At 44.9% G+C, this 20,710-nt stretch overlaps 1 long non-coding RNA gene across 1 annotated transcript in view; it reads left to right on the forward strand.

Annotated features, from left to right (window-relative positions):
• The first annotated feature begins 2,493 nt into the window (after window positions 1–2,493).
• The window catches only part of LOC133932406 (uncharacterized), a 33,770-nt gene continuing 15,553 nt past the window's right edge, over window positions 2,494–20,710 (forward strand). Inside the window, exons 1-2 of the long non-coding RNA XR_009911948.1 lie at window positions 2,494–2,575; window positions 14,690–14,731. This is a non-coding gene — a long non-coding RNA (uncharacterized LOC133932406). The remainder of the gene's footprint in view (window positions 2,576–14,689; window positions 14,732–20,710) is intronic.

Consider the following 20,710-nt stretch of genomic DNA (forward strand, 5'->3'; position numbering starts at 1 on the left):
GACTGTTCACTGACAGAGCTAATGAAGCTCTTAAGTGTCTGCAAAACGATCAAAAATCTCAAATTCAACTTTAACAAAAACACTGACCCACAATGTTTTCAAATTTAGAATTTGAAGTTCATGTATCAGATTGATTATTAATTCATCAAATGTCCAATCAGAGTTCATATGATTGTCATCAGGCTCCTGAGAGATAGTGGTGGTTCCCCTGTCATCTTATTTTCCATTTTAATGAAATGGAAATATTAGTCATGCTCCGAGTTACTTTTAATCAGGGCAAGTTGGAGTGTTGGAACTGAGTGTCTATAAGCAGAACAAAAGTCACTTCTTTCCCGTGAATAAGCTTCAAATCTGGGCCAGCCACCACCAAGGCCCCGCATGGCCCTTGGGCTCACTTAAGGAAGGCCTGTAAATACCGTGACTGATTTACATCCCTGCTGCCTGGGCTTCTGCCGAGCAGCGCCGCCCCTCGTCCCTCTGTGGGTGCTTCAGAGGACCACGGAGGGTTGGGCTGCGAGTGTGCATGAACCACGGAGGAGGGGGGGGGGGGGGGGGGGCAGAGAGGGGGAGAGAGAGAGAGAGAGGGGTCAGGAGAGAATAAGAGTGGAGAAAAGAAAAGAGGGAGAGAGGAGAAAGAGTGGGGCATAAGAGGGGGGAGAGGTCACCAGGGCAGTGCAGGGCGCTCCCAATCAGCGTTGTGTAAACAGGCCTCCTCCTGGAGTGGACAGGTTGCAGGGGGGAGTCCTCCACGGGCCACTGGGACTGTCAGCAGAGCAGATAACTGATGGCAGGAATGTGGCATTTGTTCTTAAAAAAGAGGGAGAGTGGAGGGGGCGAGGAGAGGCGAGGGGGAGGAGTTCAACTAGTGGCAGAAAGCGGGGGCCACCAATTAACATCTACTTGATGCATTCATACAGCCAGGCCTCTGGCTCCTTAAGCCCTGCAGCTGCATTTCTGCTGGCAGGAGGCTCCCTGCTTCTCTGGACCTGTACGCTCACACACTGATCCCCTTAACTACACAACGGCATCGGCCACAGGTCCACATACAGTACTTACATTGTCAGACAGATCAGTCATTACTCTGTAGACTACTGGTCATCTGGCAAAGTCTAAATTTATTCATTAGGAATTTGTAGGTTTTCCTAATAACATATGAACAAGAAGTAGAGTGTGTTTTTGATGTCACTCCAACATTCTCAAACTTTTTGTAAGCCCTGTACCTGTGACTGTGTTTTAGTCTCATAATACATCATATCACCACACGTTCTGTCATTACCCTAACCACCACCTCCCTGTCAGTCTGCGTCTCCTCCGCTTTACATACAAATTGTGGTGAGGAAGATTGACACCAATTTAGGAGTTAAGCTGCGCCAATGGGATTAATGTGATCTACAAGTCAGGTCCTGTCTGCAGCCTCTGTGTGTGTCCCGTCTGCCTGAGACGGGCGTTCATTTCCCTCCGATCCCAAAACAGTTATTAGCCTGTCCTGCCATCAGCAGCATATGGAATCGGGATCCAAGTCCATTGACCTCACCGCTGTGCTGAAAAGAGCAGGCAGCGCTCTCCCTCCGTGCCCTCAATCTGCAAATGAAGCCATGATCCCTGTCTTTGACCCTCCCTCTACCACCACCCGTCGCGGTGCCCTTTGAGGCCAAGTGAGGTGTAAACAAATCCAATATACGCTGCATTGTGTTGCACCCCAAGGGTCCCAATGAAGTTACTCTGGAGGTACAAATCACTTCGGGTCACGGTTTGCTTGCTTTTTCTTGCTCTAGTTCCCCAAGGCTTGCAGTTCCTCGGCCAAGAACGCTACCCAGCCACCCGCCGCTGCCATCATATAGGTTTATTTACATTTGAACGTCTTAGATTGATTGAATGGGCCCCTTTTTGGGATTGTACCTCCACAGGCCTGCTCAATGTTTAAAAAAGAGACCACCGTGCAGAGTTAACATTCTGTTCCCTAAATCACAATGCCTTCTGACTGCTTCATGCAGGAGTTATGACTCTGAGGTTGTGTGCAGGTCTCGGCAGATTTACCTGTAGTTTCGAATAAATTGTATTATTAACCTGTAGCCAATATACAGAACACGTTTAGATGTTCTTTCTCGAAGATCTTGGTAAAAGTCAAAAGGAACACAAATAGAAAGCCTGATGAAGAAAGATGAGAATAATAGTGACTCAGTGATTATTCGCTGATAATACTGGCGTAAAACAAAACAACATTCACTATTATACCTATAAATAGCAACTGTTTATTGCCAATGACCAGGCAAGAATGAGAAAGAGGCGTTATCCACCTGCACTGAATTCCTCTATAGTCAATTTAGTAAATAGCTCCAGATTTGTGGCCGTTTTTTTGAACTGTTCCACGTTTTTTCCGAGGACATGCGACTGAGTACAGTGTTGTGTAAATAGGGCTGTGTAAATAAGGGTGGGCAAAGAGCGCTGTGGGTCAAAAGGGCAGAGGACAACTATCCATTTCCCGGAGAATACCCTCCCCTGACCTGGCAGTCACATATCAGGTCACTCCAGGTTCAGCCTCAGGGAGTGGTCTGCTGCCTGTCTGCATGTTGCTGTAAGTATAAGACAAGTACATAGGAATGTGAGACGATCCAGTGCCTTGAAAATCACCACGACTGGCCGGCTTAAAGTGGAAAGCAGGGATACGGCTTGTTGTGTTATCTACTGGGCTCTGACCACGCTTGCGCAGGTTTTCCAGTCCTTGGCGTTTCGTGTGACTGACTATACAATACACTGCACAATCTGCCTCAGTATCACGGTGAGTCTAGCATGTATAGGGAGAATGACAAAGGCAGTTTCGGTATCACTGGATGTCGACAAAAGCTCCTTTGTGTCCAGTTGTGTCACCAGGAGCTGTCAGTGTATTGGAGGACTCCTCACTTCCACTGAGGACCAGTTGGGGAGGGGTGACACAGCTTAGTGCAGTGGAGCAGTAGCACCTTATTTGTGAGAGGCAGACACACATGCATCTGCCTGCGTCTGAACACATGAATGAGAGATTGTGTTACGGGCCAACGCATCAATTCACCCGATATGATGTAGTGTAAGTTGCGAAATGGCAGTTGCTCCAGATGCATACCGCTCACCGCAAGTTCACTTTTTGTCTAATTGGATGAGACACGTCTGCGAGGCTTGACAAGCAAAACTAATGTGAGCAACAATGCAGTCGAACTTGTCAACATGGGCGGACACTGTTGAGTCAAGTCGCAGCCTGAGAATATTCTCTATTGGACGACAGATTGTGGATCCTTCTGTTTGAACCTGGTTCACTGGAATCAAATACAACCTTAGTGACACCACCAGTACCATTCATTTAATGGATTTTTAACAGGATGTTAGATGTAGTGTTCTTCATTAAAATGTAAAAAGTAATAGATATGTTATGTATTGTGTTGTACTTACTTTATATAAAATATTTTCAACAATGCTCAAAACCAGAGAAATCAACAATTTCACTCGAGGTAACAGGATGTTTCAATTTGGTCGCCTTTTAATTGTGTCATATGACATTGTGTCAGTGGCTAGCCAGTTGGCCAACCAGCCAGTTGGCCATTTTCCTTTCATTGTTTGTATAAGTCACTCATAGTGGATCACCATTAGCCCATTAGCTCATCCATGAACATGAGTTTGGTCTCTGCTAAAACTTCTGGCGCAAACAATGTTTGACAAAGAAGAAAACCCAGCTGCTAGCTAGAAAGCGAATTAGCCAGTTAGCTGTTTGTTTCTTTCCACTCTTTGCATTGGTCACTAATAATGGATCATGATTAGTCTTTGCTGTGTAATATGAATACACCTTTAAAAAATTACCAATCCCATGATCCCACGCTGCCACACAATTAAACTAGGTCTTTTGTTATTGTTTTGATTGAGAGAACCCTGGTAGCCAAAGTTACATATTGTAAGTTTAACCGTTAATAACTGGATACTTGTGTTTTCATAGGATATAACTGTTTGTCAAGGTTGGTGTGATAAAGTCTGTACAACTACAACTTGTGTGACCCAATGTTTTAACAATTCAACCGGCTCTTTAGGTATTTTACCATTTACCCACAGGGCTACCCTCAGTATTTTCACGCAATAATTTCAGTGGTGAATTGAGAGTTAAATATCAATCTCATCACTTATTTCGTCCAAAGTTCCACTTACAGCAGTCTCATGAATCTGGATCATCAGTTTTCAGGCATCCAGTGTGAGAGGCAGAGGGGATTTAATTAAGTCAGTCTTGGGAGATATAATTAGGCAGCATTGTGTAGCTGCTCTTCCCAGACCCAGCTGGGCTATCGTAGGATATGTGGGTCTGCACAGCACGTCCCGAGGCTAGCCAGCTAGCTGGTGCAATTACAGTGCTGTCTTACAGCATCAGGTATTTTAAGTATAATAGGGTTTGGCCTGTTTTCTCTTTGCCCCAGTTAAAGTTCCCTTTTCTGCTCCGTCTAATTAGACAAAAAAGCGCTCCCTCCTGTACTGCGAGTCTTGTCATCCTAATGTTCCTGAGGTTTTAACCGAGTGAGACTGCGGACAGACGAGAGCGCGTACATACGGATCATTCACTGTGTTGTAGACACGGATGAGGAAGACAGTGCGACACCTGCTCCTTTATTACTGATCAAAGTTGCACATTCATATTTTAACAAGGAGGGACCGTGTATCTTTGTTAGCCTTGACAAAAGGGACCTCTTGCGCACACACAGATGCGACTCTGTTCATTATCTGTGGGGGAATGTCAGGACTCAGATCTGTGAAACGCCATTTGCAGAACGCTGTCACACGCTCCGGCACACTCAACAAACCAATTAAACCAAATTGACAGGATTGTTCAAATCGGTCTGATACATGAGCGGCCCCCCCACCCCCCCACTGACCCAACACACACACACACACACACAAACACACACACACACACACAAGGACGACTGTCATTGGTTGGGATTTTTCAAAAAGTGTATGTGTTTGCTTTCGGAGCGTATGTCATTAATATTTACTGTGACAGGGGAAGGCCGTGTCTGTCGGAGCTTTGCTCACTATCACTATCACTGTTCACTATCCGAACACAGCCTTCATTTATTTGTTTATTTATTTGTCTTCAATCACCTTAGCATGATGCAATTTATGTCAGATATTCAGCATAGCACCCGCAGAGCTGCTGCTATTGGGGGATATGCATTTTTAATCACGTGTCAATGCTCATTGGTCTTCGAAGCGTTTACAGACTCACTGGGGTGCAAATTAACTTTCCAAATTAAACTCGCTTTCTGTGTTTCTGGGTGAGAATATTTAAGTATGCCGTTGGATCTCCGTGCTGACAGGACCTGAGGAGAGTGTTTCTCCAAGAACGCAACCGTGGGGCCAGATGTTTATTGAAAATGTTCTATGAGAAGGACTCGCTTGTATGGATTTAAAAACAGCCTCCAATACAAAACAACTGAGGCATATACTGATGTGAATTTCACTCGACGTGGATCCATATTCACCGAGACAATGAGGTCATTATTTTGTCAGGGAAAGGTTTGCTTTCTTACAAGATTTGGAGCTTTTTAAATGCCAAAAAAACAAGGGCAGTAACACTGAAATCACATTACCTCATGGTTTTATCATTTTAATTAAGTCATTTCCTTGATGAGAGAACATCTCTATCAAAATATCTCCCAAGCTAAGATTTCTAGTCAAGTTTTCCTGAATCCCAGCAGACAAATCCCAGAGCACCCCCACACAAAGCAGCATCGGCTCCTGCCTCAGAGACGCTGGGTATTTCAGCTGCGGTCAGCTGTGTATTCCACCGCACTTCTGTCTGCAGCGGCTAATAAGACGATTTCAGCCCTCTACCTGCAACTGATGGCTGAGATGCACTCCTCAATAATGCATCAGACAGGCAGGCTAGCACCCCTGGGTCCCCCTCTGTTTCTCCATCTCCCAACCCCCCTCCACACACACACACACACACACACACACACACATACACACATACTGTACAGTCAAATACAGTGATGATGTTGCCTCTGCAACCTGACTCAAAGGTGAGTAAGGCCTATTGATTTGAGGCCAGAAAGCACCACTTCTCATCTTCTCCGGGCCTGGCTGCAGAGAGGGGAGGTCAGAGAGGAGAGGGGGGGGGGGGGGGGGGAGGAGAGAGGGGAAGGAGAGAAAAATAGAAAAGTTGAGGCGAGCGGAGATGTGGCTGTGGCTCTAAGAAGCTACTTTCATGGTCATTTTAACCTCTTGGGCTTTGTGCAACAGAGAGAAAGTTTGAACCCATGATATCTGTGGTATTGTGTTATATCGAGCCCAACAGTGTGCAGAATTTAACTTCAGCCCTAAAGAAACAGCTTTTACGTATTTGACACATACAGGCAAGTTCATAGTTACGTAAGGAAACTCTGCAAACGTAGAATACATTGCTTTCGCAAGATAATTGTTTGTAAGATGTCGATGTGTGTGGGGGATGGAAAGGGGGCTTGGAGACATATCATAGCTCCGCCTCCCTGCACTGTGTTCTGAAGGCATTTCAGCAAAATCTTAGGGGTGAAGTTACACTTTTAAAATCTTTGCAGAATTATGATTTTTTGGGAAAACTGAAAATAGTTTGCCTTAATTGCATTGCAGTCGTGTATTTGGTTGTTTTGTTCATTCGGTATATTTGGCAGTGCTGTTGCTCTGAAGCGTGTTTCTGTACTTATAACATTTAATTCCATTGCAGTGCGTGTTACCAGGCTCCTCTTCTGGTGATGAATTGGTGAAGACGTGTGTTTTCTTCAGTTGCAGTGCAATGCGCTCTCAGGGACACTGTCAGTAACTGATTGAAGCTGGTGTAATGTTTGGTGTATTCAAATCCACTAATTCATCATGTAGCTGCAGAATTTACATATTGGACTGTTGTAAAATGTCCGATAAACAGCCGTGCCAATAAAGTGAACCAGAGTTGAGATAAAGAGCATTGTCTCCTCGTTTTTCTCCGTCCAGCGGTGGCTCCCTAAGTGGACTCGCCATTGATAACCACACAATGCTTCCCCCACGCAACAAAGGCTCCCCCAACCAGATGGCAAATTAGCGCCAATTGTTCAAAAACAATGTAGACGGCTGATGACAGACGCCCGGGGTGCGCGGCGGAGACAGAAGCGGGCCGTTGTTTGGACAGAAGATTTTTCCATTTTCCAGGCCGCACTCCCACACCGTGCGAGCGAGCGTGGGGCGACTGGGAATCATTATTTAGTACTCCAGGGGCCCAGCCGTTTAACACACATCCGCTAAATTCAATCTGCTCCAATAGACACACGGACCTGTGATTTCTCTTTCAGCGTGTTAGTGGAAAACAGATGAGGTGCTGCTGATTCGCTCGCTCAGCCACAGTTTTGACAGAGAGCTCTTTTTTTTCCGGCGTATAATCTGTCCACGCTCTGGGTCATTAAAGTAGCCCCGACTTCGGAGCAATGCATCATTAGGCAGACAGCTGAAGGTATCAGCCAGCTCCTCGCTTCATTTTATCACAGCTTTTCACCAGTCAAGTGTGTTTTCACGTGAAGCCGCTCGCTGATTTCAACATTCGAGGGCTAAGATTATTCCCCCCCCCCCCCCCCCCCCGTCCTGCTCCAACTTGCCGTGTGTAGCACTTACAACACTTCAGTGGAATGAAACAATACGTGTTGTTTCTGGCCTTTCGCAGAGGTCTCCTCAATGTTAATGACTTCAGCAATGGAAGTAGTGACACATTAATGACAGGCTGGACAATTCCTGCGTCTGTGTGAGCTGAGGAAAAGCTGGCAGGGGTGGATTCCTACGATGAATTGCACCACCGGCTCAATGGCGTCAAGTTTTAAGAAAATACAAATCAGCCAGGTACTAATTCCTTGCAGAAGTTTCCCCTCAGTAAATTAAAATGTAAAAATCGAAAAGGCTGTGTTTGCGCTACAATGGCCCACGGAGCGTGAGATGAGGTAGTGGTGTTCAGGGTTATATTTAGAAAGAAGAAAAAAAAAAAAACAGGAGCACTGCTGGAAACCACAAAATGAAGAGGTCACAGCTTCTGTTCAAACAAGCAGAACAAACCGAGACTTATTTTAGCCTCGCTGGTGAACAGACCCGAGGACACACACTTTCTCAGTGGACAGTTGTGGCGTTTACCAGAACCACAATCTACTACCACTAGATAATAAATCTAAACTAGAAGACAATGCCAAGAATAACAGCCATAAAATAGAAAAAGATCACCCCACTACAACCTAGCGGGCTTTGAGAGAGTGTGCAATTAGTTTTTATTTTACATGGCTTGCTCTTCCTGCACCAGAACCACAGGGACAGAGGAGACATAGCAAAATAGGAGACAGAGGCAATCAGGGTGGATCGATCAAAGAGGAGCCGGGACGCTGTTTTTTTCTTTACTTTTTCTATGAGCTACACATGTATAAGTTGTGGAACAAATTCTAAATCCAGTCTTATTTTGTGTTTGAATCATCATCCTCTGCTGGTTGTGAAGTGGATGTGCTGCTGGGCTGTAACAGTACATCGTGTCTTATGTCATACAGTGACTAGTGAACCCTGGAGGAGTGTGTGGGAGTGTGTTATGCACCTACTTAGGAGTCAAATGTAACAAGGGTCCACAGCCATGTGACACAGCATTTTATATCATGACAAAGGTAAAATTGCAGAACCACTAAATTAATTTTTGATATCTGTAATACTGTATGATCATTATTTGTTATGTATTTTAACTTTTGTTATTTGTAATGTAACGTATGTTTTAAATGTTTGATATTGGTATGTGTGTTTTAAATGTGGACCCCACTAAAAGTAGCTCTATCTTAGGGCAGAGCTAATGGGGATCCTTCTAAATAATCAAATAAAAATAAATAAATAAACAGCAGTGCTTTTGCGTTTAAAAATACCTAGAGATATCGTCTCATATTAAAATATGTCAAATTAGCATTTTCATAGAACTTTTCAATAGTTTGTTGACGAGCAAATCTCAGCTATTGTCTGGGTTAACCCCTGGGGAGAATGATAAATATGTTTTCGGTCTTCTGGTGTAGACAGATAGTGTAATATCAGAAATCTTCAGCACCAACTTGGAGTTACAAATGAATGGCTGACATGAAGGGGACTCAAGCCACAAAAACCACATGTGCGAATTAATGAAGAATAAGCAGAGGAAAACATCGGCTGGGTTTTTTCATTGGTCACAGTGAGCAACCCTCAGCCTGAAAAACACACATTCACCTTCCCTTTCATGTGAATCGGAGAAATGCCCCCAATTAAACACAAACACCATAAATCTAAACACCTGTTAGTGACCAGGCACGATTTTCAAAGACACTTTGAGAGCGCCTTTGAACATCATCCTCTTCTCTCCATCTCCTCTCTTCGGAACATTGATTTACAGCCCGTGACTTCATATAAAATGTGATGAATAGAGGGGGTTGTTGGTATAGGGAGGCAGAGTGGATCCTGTCTGCATGAGCGGCGGTAAAAGCAAACCTCTAGGCTAATGAGGGGACGGCGTGTTTGGGCACGTGGACTTAAAAGCAGGTACAAGGAGCCCCTCAGCACCTCCTGGCGCTCCAGTTCCTGCCATTTGTTCTCCGTCTCTGGGATAAAAACCCGGCTGAGAGCACAGGATGTCGGATGTAGACAGCTCTCTGGGTTTTGGACACGTTTGACTGCAATTACTGTCTCGAGGTCTCGCTGCATGCGAAAGGTATCCCTGCTTCCTCCTCGGTTTTCTCAATCCCCTCCGTCCCTCACATGTATGACTCTCTCGCAGCTTCGGGATTTCACCTGTTGAGAAAAGTGAGCAGTCATATGAGACCTTCAATCCCACCCACCCACCCTACCTTGGCTTATTCTTTTCTTTGCTTTCTGTCATTTTGCCTTGAATCATCATTTGGAAATCGACCCCACAATTAAGTCATTTTCCAGGAATTTGGCTCCACGCTGCTGAAACACTAGATGAAGCCGGTCTGGCTGTGCCCGCGCTTAACCACAACTAGAGTGTATTTACTCTCAACTTCCTCAGAGGTGTCATTTGTCATGCTCTTGGCAGACATGTGCAGCTCCAGAGGAGACAAGTGAGGGCCTCCTCGCTTTCACCGCCGCCATCATCACCAGCAGCAGCAGCACTGTAAATAAATAGCTCACCTGTCCCAGCGCTTCCTTTTTTTATCGGAGAAGGCCTGATTCCCCACTCGAAACAAGCAGCGGCGATCGGTTTACCAACAGCATCCGCCCTCCCCTGTCATCCCGCCTGACATGTGTAATGATAACAGAGTTAATGCTAAACCCTCCCTGCCTCATCTCCCTCGTCCTCTTTACACGCAGATTCATTTCAGCTCCGGTTTGACAGACAGACACGTCGTCAAAACCTGCCCCGCTGTGCAAGGTTACTGAGTAAAGGCTGGCATCAGGAATGTGCGTGTACCTGCGTGTGTGCGTGTGTGCGTGTGTGTGCATGTGTGTGTGTGGGGGGGTGCCTGCTTCCCCTACACCGCCTGCCAGACCCACTTCCTTAAACATGTCAGGTATAATCCTGTCATTGCTGGGGGGAAAATAGCCGAGGCCCGGCAGGCAACAAGCCAGGGAGAGGGCGGAGAGGTGGAGAGATAGACGATTAAAAAAAAGTCCAGGTTGTACGTCCAGGTGCGGCTGTCTCCACCACACACCTGTACCAAGGTGTGTGGTGGAGAAATGGGCTAAATTTTTCTTTCTGAAAACCAACTGTCTGCAAAGCATTTATGGAAAGAGGATGGCTGTGTTTTAAAAAAACAACACCAAGCCACAGTAGCAGCGGAGAGTGGATGTGGGTTTGAGGTGTTCCTGTCTTTTGGCACGGTCTCTCTCTAAGTGGAAAAACACAGATGTCAACAAGACGTTTCTGGCGTCTTGCACCCGCTCCTTTTCCGGACTAATGTTAGCAACAATTTCACCAGACCCAGACGTAATTAGTCCCCGCTAAGTGTGCAAACTTAGAGGATATATCATAACATGGGATTTGTTTTGGTAGTTTTGGACATCGTTTCTATCATTTATGAGAAAATTTTTCCCATTACAGTAATGGAGCAGATCTGGTAACAGTCAGTGTCAGCAATGTCCACAAACGGCAAAGAAATATGAGCGATGCTGGCAGCAAGCGTCGAGGACATTGAACAGGAAAACTTTATTAATATCATAATAATAAAACCCTGGATACCTCGATCGGGTCTCTGTGTGTTTTCATGCTGAAGGTATCGATGGCCTCTGTGTGCTCAGCCACTAATAATCCAATAGAGTTTTCAGTCTTTGCCATTTTTCTTTAACTAGTCTTCAGCTCTCATGCAAACCTTAGAAGCTTTTTAGCATGAATTAGTCTAGTGAGTCTGCTTTATCAGATGCGGCTGGTTTTAGCTGTAGCAATAGCATCCTCTGACATCCGTTTACAGGTAGCATTAGCATCCTTTAGCATCGGTGTGCAGATAACAGGTTGCATTAGCAATATTTATTTATTTAAGATTCAGAAGAGCCAAACTAGTCTCTTCAGGGTTTTTTTGCGTTTTTAGTGCCAACACTTATCCTGTAGCAATGCTGCATTCTGATTGGCTGTCTCACATTTGTAGCACCATTCCTTAGGTCAAATTAAATCGTTTTTACTCAAAGTCAGTGTTGTAGTAGTGAAGCACATCGGTCTGTATGGCAAAGATGATAATCTGAGTTTTCATGAAGAACTAATGCACTTTACAACCATCCATCTTTACACATAGTGTCATGTGGTTACACATCAATATATTGCAGTAAAAGCATGTCCAAGACTGATGTGTACAATATTTAATAAGGTTATTTTTTATCTATTTATGTCTATATTTGTTTTTTTTTATTTGAACAACATAGAGGATTACATTATTTTTGAATTACTTGGGGAACTGAACACCTCAAAATACAGACTGAAAATGGACTCTTGAAAATCTCAAAGTCCTGGACAATATTTTTTAAGTAACTATAGTCCAGATGACATAATTTAGAAATATTTTTCCTCATAAAGTCCAAACTGCTTACAACAACTCACTGAGTAACTGGAGAATACGCAGATGCTACTCATTCATGTTTCCATCCACTTTCATCTCTCAACTCAGGGAATTCAGCTACAAACCTGTGTCTGCAATAGTATTTGTGCGTATGGAAAAACATCATGCATGCGCGTTGTTTGGTCTGCGTGCCTGTCCCCGTGCGTGCTGTTCACATGTATCACTCCATAGCAACAGCACAAAGTTATAGACTGTCCCCCTCCGCACATGAAGCAGGCCCCGACAGAGAGTGAACCGACAGGCTGGCAGGAAGAGATAGAAGATACAGGAGTCAGCCTCTCCGTCCCCATCTGTCACCGACACCAACCTGCCGGCTCCTCCGCCTCAGATCGTCTTGGCACCCTCTCCCTTCCTCTGTTCATGTGAGTAACAGAATTCTTGGCTGCCTTGCATTAAGCAAATGTAAAGAGCACATGCAGCAATTCAGAGGCTCCCTCGGTTGTTTTTTGTTGCACGAGGCAGCACATGGGGAGCTGTGAGGTGATGATCTACAAAGATGGGGACATTAAAGATCAGGGACTGACCTGAGGTATGGGAATGATGGAAAGTTTAATTTCAGACATGTAGGATTGCAGTGCCCATGAGAAGTAAAGTTATTCGAGCTGTTTTCAAACATGAACAACGAAAAAATATCAGGGCCTTAGCAGGAGATTGTCGTTCATAAAAAAACGGAAAATAGTCGGAACCCTCAAGTGAAGGGTGGATGGACATTCCTTATGAATTCTGTGATTTGGTTTAAATCACATGGACCCTTTAATCTCGTTTTTCCAATCCGACATCTTTGTCTGCATCTCTTACAAGTAAGGCACCTCTTTTTCAAAATGAGAGATTGACGTTTTTCCAGTTTCACTCCGACATTTACCTCACATTTCCAAGAGATGCCCTGAGCAGCCAATTGGGCAGCTAATTACATACAGCCCCTCCGGAACATTTCAGGAAAATATCCAAAGTTTGGTTTGTGTTTGAAAGCAGCTTTATTGTAGTTTGTCCTGCTGATTTGGCCGAAATGAACATACACTAATACTGCAAATAGGATTGTTGATCATCGTGTTGGGCTGAATGCATTACGATTTACATGAGTGATTCTTGACAAAAAGTATTAACAATTTAGAGTTACAACAGCTTCCTGCCGAACCTGAATTTGTTTCTATACTGTTCTTCTCCTCGCTCAGTCCAACTTTTGAGGTTTCACCCTCTTGACAAAATGGAGCGAAGCATTCCTGCACTTGTAGTCCAACATTAACAAAGCCTTCCGTAGCATATATCACCCTGCCATGGAACTCAATCTTTCCCAGAGGTTCGAAAAAACAAACCGTGTTCCCCCAACCAGGGCTCGAGGTAGCATCTGTCAATAAAGTATAACTGAAGGGCTTGATTACACAGCTGGCTGGCTGGCAGCCATCTCTGCGAAGACAGGAGTGGAGGAAGAGTGAAAGAAAAGAAGAAGAAAAGTAAGAATTTGGTTGTTTTACCTCGGCCGGGCCCATGCAGCTGCTGTGAACGCACCAGTCAAAACAAATCAGGGATGCCAAGGGCTATTCTGCTTTCTGCACACACCCCAGCTGCACCTATACACACAAACACAAACCTGTGCAGTATTTCTTTCCTGACTCCTTCACTCCTGTGTACGCTCTCGGTGAGTTATCCCTCTGCAATGGTCTTTTCTCAGTCTTGGGTAATATGTGAGGCCCGTGGCTAAGTATGTCTTCGCCGGCTCATCAAGCGTTGTGTGCTGCACATTGAACCTTGAACAGAAAATAATCCATTTGCAAATGTTGGGTTTGAGACTCGATGGATACAGCAGAAGACTGTGGAATGTGAACAAAACGGGGGGGCTTCATTCAGATATATGTGCTCTGACATTTAAAAAATACTTAATCTAATCACCTGTAAGCCATGCCAGGTCAGCAGCCGATTCAAACTGGCCTGATGATGATGTTTGCGAGCAAAACGGCAACCCGAGATGATGCACAAAGCAGAGGCCGGCTGTAAAAAACAACAACTCTGTAAATACATAAATATACACATGGATATATACATATAACAGCTGTGGAGGAGACAGGACAGATATGGTTTAATGCTGAAAGGGCTCTTCCCGTCTCTCATGGGTGCTACTCGAAGACAGCGGGCCGCTCAAAGGCCGCGCACGTGTCTGTGTGGAAGCAAACTGTGCACGCTGTGCACGCTGCATGATGAGCTCCGACATCCCACCTAGCAAAATAAACTGGGCGATGAAAAACACAACATACAGGCCCAGCTCCACACAGGACCTACACCTAAACTTTTCCAGTGTCACCCCCACCCCCCCCCCCCTTTCGTCAACCCCCTTTCTCCACCTCCCGTCCAACTCCTTTCTTCTTTTTCACATGCTTTTACAGTGAGGTACGCTGAAAGCTCTCTTTGTTGCCATGGTCTGTGGCGTTTGAATGGTACCAAACAGGCGCCCAAGTGCACCGAGCCTCCAAGACGGTCACTGAATAGAATTCCTCCCCTGACTTCTCCCTGGCCCAGTGACAATGAGTGGGACCACTCCTTTCTAGTCAAGCCCGCACTAATGGCTAAGACAATATTTGCAGGAATGGGGGGGATTTAATTTGCATTCAGGCTGTCTCGGTTTCTTTTCACAGGACTCGGGCCTGCTCGGTTCAACTGTGCCGCCGCCTCTGAAAGTACGTATTCTGCCGATTCCACTTTGATTTTCTTTCTTTCTTTCTTTTTTTTTTTTTTTTTCACAAGGGGGGGGGGGGGGGGTGGGGGCTTGTCTTTCAAACACCACTTGCAGCCCTGCGCTTCGTTTCTCTAATTCAGAACAGGAAGAGAAGAGAGGGATTTGAAGGAACAGGTGTGGGTCAGAAGGAGAGAGGAGGGTGCGGATTCAGTAAGCAAGCGAGTTTTGTTTTCTCAAATATTACACTCGTCATTGTTTTTGTGCGGTCACACTGATTCCATTGGTTTGTCCGATTATCCTCAGGTGCCATACATCAGAGTCCTCACGATCCTCGTCATGGAGATGCACAACTCCAAATGTGTTGATATAACAGCCTCCAGGATTCACTTTACAAGCCTTTTATCTTAAAACTGATTTTCAATTAGCTATTGATACAGGTTTCAAAATTCACTGCCGGCAACAAAAATAATTCCTCGGCCGGCACCTGATTAAGTCAAGTAATTAGCAGAGTCATTTTAAAAGGACGGTGCTTTAGATTACAAAAGAAAAATACAACTGGCAAAAAAAACAGCCCCTAATGCTGACTGACAGCAGAGAGAGTGTTCAGAAGTCGTAAAACACCAAACTGTGTTTTTTCTCAAGGCTTTTTGAAGTCCTTTAAAGCAGGTTCCACACACACACACACACAAACACACACACGCACACATACACACACACAAACACACATTATGCTTGCAGTGCTAATTATCACGGCTATGTTTTTTACCCATTTGATGCTGGAAATGAAAATGTTCCTGAGGATTGTTACCATAGAAATCACCTGACTAAATGCCTGTCGCATCAATTGCTACCGTATAACTGACTTTTGTTTTGTTTTGTCACTCGGCGAGCGGCTCAGCGCGGTGCAGTGACAAAAGGGACGGCTGAGTGCGACGTCAATTTGGGTATTAAACTGAGAGGGCCTGAAAAGCAGCCGTCCGTCGACGAACAGGGAGTCAGATCCATTGCATACTTAACGCTGACAGTGAAATCTATATTTGGGCTGTCGGGCTACGAAGTGTTTACTTCATTCACTGAGAATAAAAGCTACAAATGAGCTGTTCAGAACTACAGTCTCTTTTTAATCACCTTTACCTGCATAATTATATTTGTAGAAGACAGTATAGAACCTTAGCATCATCATAAGCACCTTGAGCTGCATTTCTTGTATGAAAGGTGAAATACAAATAAAGTTTATTGTCATTATTACTATTATTTTGTGTTTGATTCAATGAGAAATTCTTGACAGTATGAGGAATAAGATGGAGTACTGTATATATAATAGAGACCCTGCTGTTCACTCATATTTACATGAAATCCTAAATAGTAGTATTGAAAATAATTGTCAATTTTATGCAAGAAAGGCATTTGCCCTAGAATTCAAAGACTTTAATTTACAAATATTGTCCATTGAACAAACATCTTCCTCTTAAAGACAGATTTCTGTGGTGTGCGTTAATAAGGGCCCAACCCATCTAACCCATCCATCAGGCTGAGCGGTAAATATACAGATTATGCAGTCTAATGTTGATGGCCTATAAATGGCTTCCTGGGGTGCAGTGCCAATGTCTTACAGAGCAAAGGATCCTCTGGAGCTTGCTGCTGCTGTGTGGCTCTGCACCTCACAGTGAAACTGGAGAGATGTTCACAGGAGGAAGGTGCGACTGCTGAGACTCATCGGATCCTGAAATGAGGTTTTCAAGGTTTTGTAAAAGGAATAAAAAGACTGATGTGTATTTACATCTCTCCCAGGTCTTCAACATGCCAAAGACAACTATTGTTTGTCCTTGTACAGTGGATGTGTGACAAAATACCATCTCTACTAAACCATAACTCACTGGCACAGCGGGCTGAAGTCGTCCATGGCTTCCAACAGCCCAGCATTTACCCACTTGTTCACACCCACTGATGGATGCCACGTCCACATCAAGGCTCCCCATGAAACCCTTCATCAACACTTCCCTTGGATATATTACCCTGGTTCACGCCATGACATCAGAGCACTGAGGAATAGTCCTGTGTGTGCCAAGGGCTGCTACCCACCAGCTGGTGACTTCATTGTGGGGGATGGGGGACACCCATGTCAGATTGCACCAGTCAATCCCATCACCCCATACAGGGAACCAGTGAAGAAAAGAATGGAGGCGTGCCTCAACGTTCACCAAGCAAGAGCCAGATCCATTATAGAGAGGGAGCCTTTGGCACAATGGTGGCAATGGCGGTTCTTCAAAGCCTTGGAAGTGGATCCCACCTTTGTTTGGCAGTGTGTGTGTGTGTGTGTGTGTGTGTGTGTGTAATGTGCCTATGACATCAGCATCACTGCTGTGGGCATACTGGGGCCAGGTGAGAAAGATGTTCCAGTACCACCACCACTTGTGCAAGGTGATGAGGACGCAGCCCTGAACCTGGGTTCCTCACATGGCTGTTCTTAAAAGTGGAGAAATGTTTTCCTGTTATATTTTGGTTCCTTTCGAAAAATGATCTTATTTTCTTTTTAAGAGGTTACAAAGGGGCATACACAGTTCTGTCAGGTGGTAGGGGCTCTTGTTTGTCTACCGATTCAAAGAGTTGCTTTTGTACTCGGTTCCATTATTTTTATAGTTTACCTGTGTACGTTGGCTGCAGGCATTACATTGCAACATCCACTATCAGGTTGCTAAGAGATCTTGGAATCCTTCCTTGGACAAGCCCTGTGCTAGACCATAAAAGAAAAATCACCCACTGCACATGCTCTGCACACCTGAGGATGCTAAGGTACACAGTTGTAGATCTCTCCCTAACATCCGCTAACCTCAACTGGTGGTTGGCATCTTAATTAGTGTGGTAGAACCAACAAGGGATTTTCTCCATCTGTCCTATGTTTCTGAAATAGGACATCCTTTGACTCTGCAGCCTGTGACAGTAGGTGTTCAGTTTTAAAAGGCAAAGAATAATGATGTCTGATCTACTGAGCAGGCCACATGGCTTTCATGTTACAGCCATAGAAGCCAGTAGCCAGTCAGATTTACCTTCAGCCTCAGTGTACCTTCAGGTTCGGCTTGTGATGGTTGCTGTAGGTATTAAAATCCCGGAATACCTGATGACGCTGAGGTACACAACTGAAGATATGTCCCGAACATCCGCTGGTGGCCGCTAACACCTGCTGACATTAACTGGTAATTGGTCAATTAATTCAATGCAGCAGACGGTCAAACGTACAACGGATTTTCACCATCTTGTCCTATGTTCTAAGACACTGTCAAATACGTTGTTTTCTTTCACTCACTCAGTTCAGCAACAAAGTGAAGGAATTGTACATTGTGGTTGTGTAGAGCTCCCTTGAGTTCATCCGTCTTTTTCATTGTACTGGGAGGCTGAGACTGCTCCTGACTATCTGCACATGTCAGGATGGACGTCTCTCAACAGCTCTTCACATCCGGCCGAGAGGCTTCAGTTTGGAATTAAGCCAGTGGTGCTTTGAGATGCTTTTGGTAATATCATTTGCTAATATGCTATAGTCTGCGTTGTCATACATTATAAGTTCCTTTTGGAAAATGTAAGGTGTGGAACTTTTGTCCAAAAGAAGGAAAAATAAATCTCTTGCAAGTCGATGTTACCTTGTCTAAGTTGTGCAGGAAAAAGAACCGCAGCCGCTGTCCAGAGTGTTGTGCCTCTGGGAAGGTGAAATGGTGAACAGACGTAAGACGGGGCTGTTTGCACACACCACAGCAAACCAAGTCTTTTTTTGTTTGAGGTCTTTCTCTTTTTAGTGAGCTTCGCAAACATGAAGCTGTGTCTGAAATTTGTCTTTTCAACATTAATATTCAGTGGACCGAATGAATAATAATTTGTTGCGATGGGATTCTGTCTGACCCTGTCGATGACCCTTTCAAAATAATGACTTATACCATTTAAATATTGAGTATCGGTTACTAGGAGTGGGCATGATAATCATCTCTTTTTTTCCTCCCCATTTTGTTATTGTTTCATTTTGGTTTTCTTCATTTCACCTTAGATAAGGTGCTCAGTGGAATTTTGTATGTGTTCAAACACTGATTATGTGTTTTCCTGCATCGCCGTGTGTGTGTGGTGTGTGTGTGTTCTTGTGTGTGTGTGTTTGTCTGCATAATGTAGGGGGAATGTTAAGTTGAGGTACAAGGTGCTTCTTCTCTGACTCCACAGTTTACTCATTATTCCTCTTCAAATTGCCGTGACTGAACTTTGATCATCTCTCAAAGGCAAAGACATAGAGGTTGAAAATGATGGGTAAACTTTTTCGGTTCAGGAGGAGCAGCATGGCACAACCAAACCCAAGTTTTTTTTTTTCTTTTTAGAAATGGTTCTCTATTCCATCTCTTTTTCTGACCCCTCTCCACATTCTGGTCTGCAGGGTCAGCAGAGAGGGGAAAAAGAGGCATCTGCTGTCAAATGAAATCTGGTTGTCAGAGTGTTGCGCCACACACACACACATGCACAAACACACACACTCTCACACACACACACACACACACACAAACCATCACCATCAGAGAATAATGGAAAAAAAATGTATAACTTACAGCAAAAAAACAAGGCGAAGCTGAGTGAGAGCCAGAGAGAGTGATTTTTGTGAAGTGGGAGAGAAGAGCTGAGAGATTCTGGTGGTGGTAGTGGTGGTGGTGTGTGTGGAGGAGGGGGGGTGGGGGGTGACAGGGGATGGAGTTTTGAAATGTGCATCGGGACGGGGGAGAGAGAAGCACACTCATATTGAATGAGCGCCGCGCTCGCTGTTTGCTGCCCGAGCCAGGTCTCAGATTGAGGGGGACCAGCTCCACCACCAGTTTTTTTTTTTCTCTTTTCTTTCGCCTGCGGTCATATTGACTCCAGCCAGGCTGTTGGGTCTGATATGACTGCAGGCTATGTGTGGGCCTGGCTGCCTGGCTGGTCCCCCCCCCCCTCATCGGATGGGGGGGATGGAGGGATGCAGGAGAGCGTAAGGTGGGCGAAATCTCTGCGAGTGCATTTAGTTTTCCACAGGGCAAACACCCGCGCTCCCATCTACCAAATTAACGAGATGAAGTCCCGACGATAACGATTCTGACAGCCTGTCTGTCTGCTATCTGGCCGGCCCGAGTGAGGGGAGCCGCGCACGTCTGCATGGCAGGAATTCCAATGAGCCCGGTCCAAGGACTGTTTGCATTGGTAATTGCATTCCCAGGAGCCATTTTGGTGAATCTAAATTGCTAAGACGTCTATTCCTGTTCCACTAATCACGATAAGCATGATGCCTTGGCTGGTTCATTATACGTGCACATATTAAGAAGTCAGATACTCTGAGTGTAACAAGTTTACTCACTAACTGAGAAGTAAGTCATAAAGATTACTGTGAAACTTTTTAGCATTCCTCTCCGTTCTTATATCAGTCTGCAGGGGGCTTGCCACAGGTGATATATACCACCGTGTTGGAGCTATACTTAAACAATGACAGGTGTCCGCCCTCAGCGCTGTAAAACTCTGAGAGAATCTGCCACAGCAGCTCGTTTGATTCATGGCCCCGCGCGGAAAACTTTACTTGACACTTTACAGCTGCCTGTCAATTCAGAAGTGATTTATGATGACAGTTCCTTAAACAGCAAATATCCTGTGTCTCTCTTTTTATTTCTCCTCTACGCAGCAGCTCTGTTTAAAGGCCACGTGCTGCATGCACAGGTTCAACTGATTTGATCCACAGACAGCGTCACACACATATGGGCACACACACACACACACACACACACACACACACACACACACACACACACCTGTACACACCACGTCAAGGTTGCAGTGAGTGAATGTAAACCAGAAAATGTTTAGAATTGCAAATTAAGTATTTCCAGGGGAGCCGGTGTTTACCTGCATCACGTTCCGAACACAGCCACTGGCCAATCAGATAGAGCAACACCCCCACTCATTTGCTTCTTGATCTCGCTCTCTCTCGCTC

Source organism: Platichthys flesus, chromosome 21 (genome assembly GCF_949316205.1).
Source record: "Platichthys flesus chromosome 21, fPlaFle2.1, whole genome shotgun sequence".
NCBI lineage: Eukaryota > Metazoa > Chordata > Actinopteri > Pleuronectiformes > Pleuronectidae > Platichthys > Platichthys flesus.